The sequence below is a fragment of the Vulpes vulpes genome, chromosome 2 (assembly GCF_048418805.1).
Source record: "Vulpes vulpes isolate BD-2025 chromosome 2, VulVul3, whole genome shotgun sequence".
NCBI lineage: Eukaryota > Metazoa > Chordata > Mammalia > Carnivora > Canidae > Vulpes > Vulpes vulpes.
Window position 1 is genome coordinate 71638397 of NC_132781.1, and position 12179 is coordinate 71650575.

Sequence of the window (12179 nt, forward strand, 5' to 3'; positions counted from 1 at the left end):
TCAGGTTTTAACTGCCTTTTTCTGTGCACAGGTTCCCTCTTTCAATGGAGTCTTTCCTTCTTCAAGCTAACTATGTATCTGTCCACAGAAGACCTACAACATCCTCCCTGACTCCAGTAAACTGGAGATAGGAGACTGATCTAAAGCCGGATACCAAGAATTTAGACTGTGGTCAGTGGGAAAGGATCCAGCAGGCAGAGACAAGGAGAAGTGGTAACTAGGGATGCCTGGGTGGCTCAGCGGTTGGGCCCCTGCCTTCGGCTCAGGGCATGATTCTGGGATCTGAGATCGAGTCCTGCATCGGGCTCCCTGCATGGAGCCTGCTTCTCCCTCTGCCTGTGTCTCTGCCTCTGTGTGTCTCTCATGAATAAATAAAATCTTAAAAAAAAAAAAAAAAGGGTAGGGGCATCCAACTGGAGCATAAATCCTAGTGGTAATTCAAGTGCTATTTTTTTTTTTCCTGATGCCTAGGTAAACCTCCATTCTTCCCTAAGATTCTTTAGGTGAGGAACACAATAATCTCGAATAAATTAATCATTTCAGCCTAAAGCTAGCTGGAGGGGTCTTTGCAATTAACAGAGATAATGAATACATTCATTTTACTAAATCTTGTAAGTTGAATTTAGGTCCATAAGATAATTGAAATGTTATAAATATGCAGCATTTTGAAATGACTTAAATAATATTTAACGGTCACACATAAAAATTTTTGAAAACTAAAGTGAAATTTAACTAAAAATACCTAGAACTCACAAAACGATTGTGTATTGTTCTAAAACGGTTGCCTAAGCTGTTCTTTGAAAGTCAACTACAGTTAATAAAATGATTAAAACTCAACAGACAAATCAGCTGAACAGTTAAAGCCAATATAAAGAAGACAGTCTATAGATATGCACATGTTAACACAAAACTATTTCTCAATAGACTCTTTGTCCACTCCTTGAAGTCATGATCAGTATTCTGAGTCAAGGTTCAAACAACAACCATCAGCCACTGACGAATCAAGAACACTGAAAATTTGGGAAAAAAGAAAAAAAAAAAAACAGAAGACATAAATATAAACCAGTTGAGCCTTCCATTCTTGCCAGAAATAAAATCTCATAACAAAAAAGATGACCATCAGGACCATTTACTCTTATCCAAAAGTATTTGGAAGAGCTTTGAGCAGAGGAAAAGGGGGGGAAAAAATTACCAAACCAAAACAAAACAAAAACAGGAGACTGTTGAAAAACTTCTTACAGGGTCAGCTGTCAATGGAACGCATTTTAGTATTCAGGTTACCCACCCATGCAGAACATCAAAAACTGGGCTTGAGTCTCTCCCCTATTCTCACAGGCTCAGGCTACCGTGGAGCCACTGGGGCTGTCTTGAATAGTAACACACTCTGCCTCTGCGGGACGCATAAACACCAACACAAGCTGATCAAACAGAAGGGGGTGTCGTTTCTACTTGGCTTTCATTTTCTTGAGTCATACTTTAAAACACTTAATTCTGGTACAATTGAGCAACTCAGCTGTCCAATGCGCAGCTTATTTTTTCATTCATTTTTACCACCTACCATGTTGTTGTACAGTCTTTCCGCTTTAACATAAATGCTGGATAATTATAGGTAGAAGGCCCACATCTTAATAACTTCTTTTCCTGGCAATCGCCACTGACCTACAGATGTCAATTCTAAAATTTGGACTTATTTATGACCCTTTCAATGCTTGCAGTCTTTGAAGCAATCTTGGGATTTGAATTTTAAGAGTTCATCTACATTTATCGCAAGCTTAGGATGACTTGAACTTGAGGATTATACATCTTTGAAAAGTAGGGAAGTCCGCAAATCGTGGAAGTTTATGACGACTTGATTTGGTTACAACATTGTAGGAAATTCTGATGCAGTTGGAGCTTAAAGAGCTGCTGATGCCATGTGAAAAGATGATCAAGAGTTTAATTTAAAATGTCTTCAGTTAAATTGCTACTTTCATTTTATACGTGATTTAAAGTCAATCTTCAGACACAGCACTTGGTGGCTGTCAAAAATATTTTCCTGTCAGGATTACATGATTTTTTGGTGGGGAATTAGTAACAGAGTATAACATTTTAGGATTAGTAAGAAAAACTCAAAAATAGGTACTTAACACAAAAGGTTAAAAAAGAAGAGAGGGAGGGACTCCTAGGTGGCTCAGCGGGTGATCCTGGAGTTCCAGGATCGAATCCCACACCGGGCTTGCATGGAGCCGAGCCTGCTTCTCCCTCTGCCTGTGTCTCTGCCTCTCTCTCTCTGTGTCACTCATTAATAAATATATAAAATCTAAAAAAAAAAAAGAAGAGAGGGAAAGAACATGAGAAACACAAAAAGACATGTGAAACCTCAATTGCTTAAGAAAATGCTATTGATTTTCATTGCTCATCAAGAACTCTTCAATTAAGAAAATGATATTTGATTTAGCTAAATTTTCTTACTAATGGTACTTCGGGACATTTCTAATAATACTGTAACTAGTAGTAATAGGGGCCACTCATTAAATGCTCACTCTATCAGCTATTTTTCTATTTACTTCCTCCCCAAACCAGCCAAGTAGCTTTTAGTACTTTCATTTTACAGATAGAAATGATGGAGCTAGAAAGTTGGAGAACTGGGACTGTATTCAAGTGCCTCTTGCTCCAAAGGCCATTTCTGAGAAGTTCATAATTAAGGACAGTGCCCATCTAAGGAGTATAATTTAGTTTCTACAATACTTGCTCAGGATTAACCAAAGTGGAGAAGAGAGGTATTGCAATACAAATTTCATAGTGGCAGTCCAAGGTCAGAAATTACACTAGCCATGTAATATACCCCCCCCAAAATATATATAATTTATAAATAATATACCTCTAAAGTTTTCACACAGATGCCAAAGTGCCATTCAGAAGTATTACAGTTCTCACAGTTAAGCTTTAAAATCCAGTAAAACCAATCCCTTTGTGGGGCCTCCCTTACTCATTAGGCATATTACCACTCACAAACAAACTGAACTACACCATGTAATTACCCCAACGATCCTTTTCACTGAAAATGGCCTGTTGTGGTACTTGGATAGTGATTAACAGACTAAGAGTGCAGTGAGTCGTCTTGATATCACTTCAGAAAAGTGATTTCCTCCCTAATAATTCCCAAGATACATAAATATTCAATTAGGGTCTTTGAAATCTAGTTTTAATTGGGCATTCATTCTCTACCCAACTTCAAACTTAGGCCAAGCCAAGAAAGGCATTTTATTAGTTCTTACTATAAAAAAAAAAAAAAAAAAGAATCCCCATAACTCTTCATGAGTTTTAAAGTGGGAGGGTAAAATAAAGCCACGATTATCTTTTATATGAAATTTTCAAATTTAACAGCATTTTAAAACATCCTGTAAAGCAATGAGGTAAAACATAATTGCATATCTGAATCACACGGGAAGTTGACTAAAGTTTCCTGGGACCCTCCTGAGACTTAGTAAAAATAATGAGGACAGTAGCAAATACTTGCACCTCTATTATTATGTGCCTAGAACTGTTTCAAACACTTTTCCTGTATTTTCCCTTTACGTCTTCCTAAAAATCTATGAATCAGGAACAACTGTATGCCCATTAAAATCTATCAGGAAACTGAGGCATAGAGAGACCCACTATCTTACCCAAAGTCAAATAATTTATCAAACCTGGGCAAACATACCACAGAGTCCCTCCTCTTCACCACCACACCATTCTGTCTCTCCAGATATAAGAATATTAAGACCTGGAGCCCAGATTTTAAATATTTCCAGTAGCTCCTCTGCTACTGTCAGCAAATCAGGCTGGAGACCTGCATTTTTAAAGTTTCTATTTCAGTAACTGGGGACCAACAAAAAAACTAAAAACAAGCTTTCTACACTGGAAAGAGAATACTGAAAATGTCAAGTAATAAAATATCCAACCTACTTGTGTCTTTTTAAAGCTAGAACAGTCTACTTATTTTCTTATTCTGATGACTCCTTATATGGTCAGATGGGGTGACACTTGTAAGTACAAGGAGACAGATCTTGCAGAAGTCAACATCAGCAGTTCTCAGACTCTCTGGTCCCAGGACCCTTTCAGATGCTTAAAAATTGATGACCTAAAGCAACTTTTGACTATGTTGGTGATAGCTATCAATATTCATGAACTAATAGTTAAGCTGGGAAAATTTTAAAACGCAAGAATATACACACACATGCCATATGCCATCTCAGCAATGATGTCATCACAGATCATGTGCCTTCCGGAAAGCTCCATGGTACACACTCATAAAAGCAGAGGAGAATAAAAGGCAGATAACATCACAGCATTGTGACAAAAATGTCTTTATATACTCTCTGAAAGGGTCTCAGGGACCCACATGTTCCCCCTGAATTCACTTTGAGAAGAGAGAACTACCTGTGCTAAAAAAAATAAAAAATAAATAAAAAATAAAAATAAATGACCCACAAGTTTCATTGGAAAGAAATATTCAGTTTGGGGGACTTAATTTTCTATCTCAAATAATTTTCCCAATAAACAGAATTACCACCAACATCATTCCATTCAGATTCTTGAACAATATGGACCAAATGTTAACTTCTTCAAACATGTATATATATTCACTCTTATGAAGAAATCGATCAATATTAAACTAAATTCTTGTTTTAACTGTCAATAAGACATAAGCAAGACATAAAAATTATTAAGATCTATAGAATCTGTTATGATCAAATATAAGAACTCTCTCCCTCCTCAACCGTTCCCTATTACAATTAATTCTGGAGTATGATGGCTAATTTTTTAATGTATTTGTTAGTACATGAGCACACTTCACAGTTCTAAGAAAAATGTCATACCTGGTTATTTATGCAGTAGTAGAATTAATTTTATGGGGCCACATAGACACTCAGACAGAATGACATTAAAAGGTTCTGGGGGGATATATGCACATCTTAGGACTCATAAATAACCATCTAGAGGTATGCTCACAAGACTTTCTCAAGCTGGCCAATAAACAGCAACACCAAAATCATAATGAATGAGAAATCTGGATTTTTCTGCCCATTGATAAACAACACATACACACACACACACACACACACACACACAAATGGAGATAACAAAGGGAAAATCTCAGGAGAACCTTACATACATTTGAATGTTTTACTTTATATTTTATTGTAAAATATTCTATAAAGAAATACATTTGCATCAAAGACCTAAATGCAATAACAGCCTAAGTGTAAATACGTCCTTGAAGGCAAACAAAGGCTAAATTACAATATAGCCTCTCTCTTTAGGGTTTCTCCCTACGTGAACAAATTCACATTTGAATGGAATGCAAATCTAAGAAATCTAAGGGAAAACAGCCATTTGCAAAACTTAAGGAAAGATCACCTCCCTCTAATTCCCACTGCTCTAGCCATCTATACCATGCTAAATTAAGGCTGCACTTCATTTCTCAAAAATTGCTCTTTGTTCTTAAATACAGAAATCAATCAGTTTTCCTTGCTGATTTCTGGGCAAAAATGCCCCACTTGTAATAGTAACTGTCACTCCTACTTGGCAGCCCTTTTCAGAGAGTTTCAACTGGCGGTTAAAGTACCCCAAATGAAATCTGAAAAAACAATGGAGTTTAGCATTCTATTATTTGACTAACTTCATTCCTTTTGCTTTTGTAGCATTTTTAAATCTCCTATTTAGGATTTCCTAGGCTACAGCACACCGAAGAATCAAAGGTAAATCCAGACCATAAAAAAATTGGTCTTTCTTAATTACTAGAAACAATGCCAGCCCAGTAGCTGGAGCCAGTACGGTTCATACTTGCTATTATTCCCCGTGGAAAGGAATATTTAAATCTCCAAACTGTAAGATCATTAAGAAACCCTTCCATTCATATTTCTGAGGAGAGCTCTCAATCTGAAGGATAATCACACCAAGCCACTTAAAATGAGACATCAAAAGCATTTACTCATCAGGCAAATCACATGCTGGTTTATCACTCTTCAGGCCAGGGATGCCCGATTCAGCCTAAGAGGTCTAAGTAAAATATTTAAATAGTTCACATAAACCTTTATACTAATCATTCCTCCCATCCCGAGTTTATAGAAATAGTCCAGGCAACCATATACGCCAACGGAGCAGGTTATTGAATATTTAGAGATAGAGAAGTGCTATGGAATGGCATTCAAGGGCTCTGACACGTTCACCTTCAGCTAAAGACAGCACAATACACTGACAGACACAGTTCTAATGACATCAGGACCTGTGGAATGTAGGACTGCTAGGAAACACATGCTGCTAGGAAACAAAGAACAGATCTGATCAAATCTTCTTAATGTAAGGACTGGGAATCACGATTAGATCTTCCAAAATGAGAGGACAAGTGTTCTTTAATCTTCGGAAATATTTGCAAGTGTAGAGATTGTGACACATACCCTCTAGAAATGAAACAAATATATGAAGCTGGGTTCTCATACATTAAATCACAATTCTCTAAGTTTTCTATTAAGATGACAGCCACTGGCAATAGCGCATAAAAACACAACTTAATCAAAACCAGGCATCAATGATTCTGTATTCCTTTTCTCTTTTTCAACCCAAGCTTTTTCAAGAAGTCAACATCTTAAAAAAAAAAAAAAAAAGAAAGAAAGAAATCTAGAAATAATAGTACCCTTTTACGTTTATGGTGCTGTACTTTTAAAAGCAAAACAACAGAGTCGTTTGCACCAAACACCAAAGCACTCAGAGCTAATCTACAACTGAGGAATTTAACAGCTTTTAATCATTGCAACTGGAAAGCAATTTAGCTTTTTAACTTTTCAAAAACTGTTTATCTTTGTGCATTTTTTTAACCCTTTGTACACTGATTCCCACCCCCCCCCCCAAAAAAAATGGAGTGAAACAAGGCTGAGAGATATTTCAACGCATATATCCTTTTGGCTCCTATATAAATTATCTGAAAACCTCTTGCTGATGCTATAAAAGAACTGACAATTCTCTCTGTAATCCACATAGAGACGAACTGGGTCCCAGAACTCCAGGTCATTTAGTGCCATGACGGACTGGAAAAAAAAAACAAAAAACAAAAAACAAAAAAACAACAAAAAACGTATCAGGCAAATCTGGCTAAATTCTGTCTCATCTCACAGGGAAATGAAAAACACGCCCCAAGTGAAAAATCACTCAAGAAGTGTTTGTTTCTCCGCAGATTCTTACACCGACATTCTTCGGCCCGGGCCGATAGCCCAGATGACACGAAATTAGCAGACCGCACGTCTACTGGAGGGCAAGACCCGGGAGGCAGTTTTTTTCCTTCCTGCCGGGGTCTACGCGTCTCCTCCTCTCCCCAGCAGCTGGCTGGAAGGATGCAGCCTCGGAGGTGCAGGAGGGCTGCTGCCTCCTCGTGAGCGATCCACCCAGGACGGTGCACAGCAGACCCGCAGGCGCGGCTCGCAAGGGGACTGTGTCCGCGCTCCCCCACCCGCTGCACAACGTGCCCCGACGACCGCGGCGGCTCGCACGCGGCGCAGGCAGGAGACACCCGGGGCGCCGCGCACACCTACACGCGCCCCATCGCTACCGCTTCCCGGGCCACAATTAAGCGGCGCACGTTCCTATGGGAGGGAGGGGAGTGACCCGAGGATCCCAGGGCGCACGGGGGATGCTGGCTTGGCCCGGGAGCTCCAGCGGCCGGCGCAGGACCGCTCTGCCCCGCGGGCCCCTGGAGGGCCGATGTGGGGCGCGCCGCGCGCAGGTCGCGGAAGGGCCGGTTCCTCGCGGGGCAGGGGGGGCCCGGGGGGGGGGGGCCTCGGCCTCCACCAGCCAGATCCTCCAGGGAAGCGGACCCCAGGCGATGTCGATGAGCGGGCTGGGCTCCGGCGGCAGCAGCTCCAGCACCCCCCCCCCGCGCCCCCCGCGCCCCCCGACCTCCCCGCCGTGCCCGGAGCGCGCAGGAACCGCGCACACGGCCACGCACACGCCCGCCGCCCCGCGGGCTGACCCGGCCGCGGAGGTCGCCCCGGGCCCCGCATGCACACCCGCCGCCCTACAGCGGGGGCCCTGCACGCTCAGGGGCAGGCGCGGGGGCGCGGGGACAGCTCCCGCAGGAGGCTCCCGGGCGCCTGCCCTCCTACCTGTAACCCCGCCGGCCGCGGGCGCCCGGGTCTCCCTGCCCCGCCCGGCGGCCCCGGGCCCGGACGCGTGCAGCACCGTCCCCCGCCCCGGGCCACCCACCCCAGCAGCCGCCTCCTGCAGCCAAAACCGCCTCACGGAGCCTGGCCTCGCAGCTCATCTCCCGGCCAAACTGCCGCGAAGGGGACCCAGCGGGCGGGGAGCGGGAGGCGGCGGGGCTCGGCGAGTGCGGGGCGCGACCCGGGCGCACGCGGGCCCTGCGCACGGTCCACACGGGCGTCCGGGGAGGATCGCGGGGGGCTCGCGCCCCTCAGCCCCCAGCGCCCCGACCCAGCTCACCGGGTCCCTGCCGGCTCCGCAGCCCGCTCCGGGCGATGGGGAGAAGGCGCCCCCTGGTCTGCGTCCAGCCCCCGCCACGGGAGGACACTGGGGGGAGAGGGGGGGGGGACCCCGGGTCCTGTCCGCAGCTGCCGGGCTGCTCGCCCCCTTCCTCCCTCTCGGCCGCCAGATCGCCCAGTTGCCGGGAAAACCCCGACCCCGTGCCGAAGCCCAGCGCCCAGCGCCCAGCGGCCGGGGGCTCCCCTCCCACCGCGCATCACGACCGGACGAGTGCGTGTGCCGGGGAGGGGGTGGGGGGGTGCGGTGCGGAGCGGGTGCGGGTGCGGTGCGGAGCGGGCATCCCGCGCCCCCTCGGCCGCCCGCCCCGCGGACGCCGCCGCCCGCGCCGGGCCGGGGCCGCCACTACCAGCAAGAGTGAGAAGAATAAATTACCTTTTGCAACCGCCGGTCCCTGAGATCGTCCCATCAGTCGCTCAACAACCTGCAGCCGGGAGCAGCGTCCACAATCCAGCCATGGAGCCCGGGGCGGAAAGACCGGCCGGCCCGGGGGCGGACACCCCACGGCCGCGGCAGAGGAGGGTGCCCGGGCGCGGGGCCGGCGGCGGGAGGGCGGGGACCCCCCACACGCACGCGCCCCCGGCCAGGGAAACAACAACACGAAGTCTCTCCTCCTCCCTTTCTTCTGCTGCGCGGCCGCGGAGGAGGGCGCAGGGGGACGAGGTTTCGGAAAAAGCAAAAACAGAAGAAGCAGCAGCAGATGCGCGGTCTCGCTCGGCGTCTTCCGGCTCGCAGCACCCAGCGCGGCGGCCGCGGAGCGGGGCGCGGGGCGCGGGGCGCGGGGCGCGGGGCTCAGCCGTCCCCGCCGGCCCGGGGGCGCACAAGTTCCGAGTCGGGCGCAGCGCGGAGCAGCGGGCGCGGGAGCCCGGCGGCAGCGACCGGCGCGCGGCAGTCACGGCCGAGGCCGCCTCTCCCGCCTCTCCCGCCTCTCCCGCCTCTGCCGCCGCCGCCGCCGCAGAGGAGACGCTGCTCAACACGCGGAAAACCTTCCACCATCCCCCAGCCGGTCTTTATATCCACTTCTCCCTCCCCGCCCCCTGCGCTTTCTTTCGCTGCCTCTTCCTCGTCCTCCCCTGGCCGCCGGGGCGAGCGAGCAGCGCGATGGGCCGGGGGAGCCGCGAGAGCCGGGGGGGCCGCTCCGCCGCCGCCGCCGCCGCCGCCGCCCGAGCTCCGGCCCCCGCCGAGGGTCTCCTCCCGCGCCCGCAGCCCGCGAGGCCACGCGAACTGCTTCCCGGGTGCGCGGCGCGGGGCGCGGAGCCCGGAGCCCCGGGGCTGGCCGCTTAGCTCGCCGGCCGGGCCGGGCAGCTGCGGGCATGTGGGAGCTTCATCGCGCGGCCCCGAGCTCCGCGCCGCCGCCGCCGCCGCCGCCGCCTCCTCCCCGCCTCCGAGAGCGAGCGGGCTCCGGGCTCTCCGCACACGCGCCCGCACCCGCACCCGCGCCCGCACCCGCACGCGCGCACACACGAGCCAGCTGCTGCCCGAGCCGACCGTGCAAGCCGCGCGCGCGCACCCGCAGGAGGAGGACGGAGGCAAAAAAAAAAAGGAAAAAAAAAAAAAAAGAGGAGAGAGAAGAAAGGAAGGGGAGGGGGCGAGTCACAGGCGGCGGCGGCTGCCGGAGCGCAGGCAACGGGCAGAGCCGGCGGCGGCGGCGGCGCCCCCCCGGACCAGCGGCCGCAGCCGCATCCCCGCTCCCGGGAACTGGGGCGAGCGGAGCCCGGCGGGCGGGCGGGCGGGCGGGCGGGGGCCGAGCAGCTGCGCGCGGAGGAGCCGCCGGGGCCCGAGCCGAGGCCGGAATGAGCGTGGGGCCGGCGAGCGCCGCGAGCGCCGGGGGCGGGGAGGGGGCCCGGCGGGGGGCCCGGGCGGCGGGGAAAACCCGGAGCCGGAGCGCGCTCGGGCTCGGGCTGGGGCTCGCGCTGGGGCTGGCGCTGGGGCTCGGGCTGGGGCTGGGGCTGGGGCTCGGGCTCCGCCGCGCGGACTGCACCGCGCCGCCGGCTCCCGCGGGGAGCTGGGAAGGGGGCTGCTCCCGGAGGCCTCCCCCGCGGGGTCCGCCAGACAAAGGGGCCCTGCCCCTGCCTTAGAGGCGCGCGCCTCCCGCAGCCTCGCAGTGCCCCCCCCTTCCGTCTCCTCCCTTCCCCTCTCCCTCCCTCCCTCCTTCTCTTCTTTCACTCCACCCCAGGTAAGTGAATTTCAGATTGAAAGTCCTGCCGGCGTCTCTTTCTAGGTGCAGATTTTTTTTTTTTTTTTTTTTTCCCGTATTTTCATGATGCAGGTACAGGGTCCCAGTGCGTTTCCTGCCTCGGGTCCACTTTCCGTCCCTCCAAACTTACCTAAAGGTGCAAGCACATCGCAGGCTTCAGTAGTCTCTGATATTGGGACGTGGGGATTTAATGGTTTTATTTCATGATCAGTAAAGATTACCAGGACCGATACCCAGTGGAGCCGACTCCAAAGCCAAGCCTCCCGCTGGAGGGGACAGTCCGCTCCAGTTAAGCGAGTGACCTTGGTCAATTACTGAGCCCCTCTGTGCTTTCCTTGCAAATGAGAGGGGGGGGGGGGTTAGCAGGTAACCAAAAGGTCTTTTCCTTCTTAAAAGGTCATGATCTGGAAAGACTGAGGTGTTATTTTCTGTATCAGTAAATTCAAGTTGCAATTATGAGGGGAAACTAAGAGATTGATTATATGCATTCAACAAGCACATTCTATCCGAATTGTATCTGGATGTCTACATTCAGGATGATCTAAGGCCCCTCCAGAGCTGTTTGGGAGGTAGAATGAACCCTGCTCCATCTGAAGAACCTAAAACCTCATTAGAATTGACAGGCCAGGGTAGCTTAGTTGGTTAAGTGTCTGCCTTGGCTGGGTCATGTTCCCAGGGTCCTGGGATGAGCCCTGAATCCCACTGGCTGGGAGTCTGCTTCTCCCTCTCCCCCTGTTTGTTCTCTCTCTCTCTCTCTTTCTTTCTCTCTTTCTCTCTCACTCACTCTCTCTCAAATAAAATCTTAAAAAAAAAAGAAGAAGAAAAAGAAGAATGAACAGACCATACCCAATACAAGTGACTATCAAAATCTCATTGGTTCTTCAAGGCTCAATTCTAGTGCCAAATGCTCCAGAAAGCCTTTTGTCATCAACCCCAATCAAAATAGTCACCCCTTTTATTATATTCCCACAGCGCTTTGATGGTATATCTATGATAACGCCTACTTCATTCTGCTTCTTTATTGTTCTTTTAAAATAATGAGTTGCTTATCTATGTGTCTCCTCAAATTATAGGACTTCCTTAAAGGCAAATTCCAAATTTAATCATCTGTATAACATAAGATTACCATGTATCCACAGAACTTTGCACAATTCCTTTTTTAAAAAATGGGAGGGAGGGATGTCTGGGTGGCTCAAGCGGTTTAGTGCCTGCCTTCGGTCCAGGACATGATCCTGGAGACCTGGGATCGAGTCCTGCATCGGGCTCCCTGCATGAGCCTGCTTCTCCCTCGGCCTGTGTCTCTGCCTCTCTCTCTCTCTCTCTCTCTCTCATTCTGTCTCTCATGAATAAATAAATAAATAAAATCTTTAAAAAAAATAAAATAATAAAAAAAATTTTAAATGGGAGGGAGATTTCATGATATTGCTAAATTCTGACCAACCAGATGTTCACACAGTTAGATTAG

At 49.0% G+C, this 12179-nt stretch overlaps 1 protein-coding gene across 49 annotated transcripts in view; it reads right to left on the minus strand.

Moving 5' to 3' along the window:
- The window catches only part of ADGRL3 (adhesion G protein-coupled receptor L3), an 808546-nt gene extending 799270 nt beyond the window's left edge, over positions 1-9276 (minus strand). For 45 of the 49 annotated variants that reach the window (XM_072748899.1, XM_072748903.1, XM_072748906.1 and 42 more), the window contains exon 1: positions 8893-9276. The gene's annotated coding sequence lies outside the window, so the exon portion shown is untranslated. Of the gene's footprint in view, positions 1-7206; positions 7481-8460; positions 8694-8892 lie in introns of those variants that run through there. The other 4 variants (XM_072748889.1, XM_026003546.2, XM_072748890.1 and 1 more) reach the window with 3 other exon arrangements.
- Between the last annotated feature and the right edge of the window lie 2903 nt (positions 9277-12179).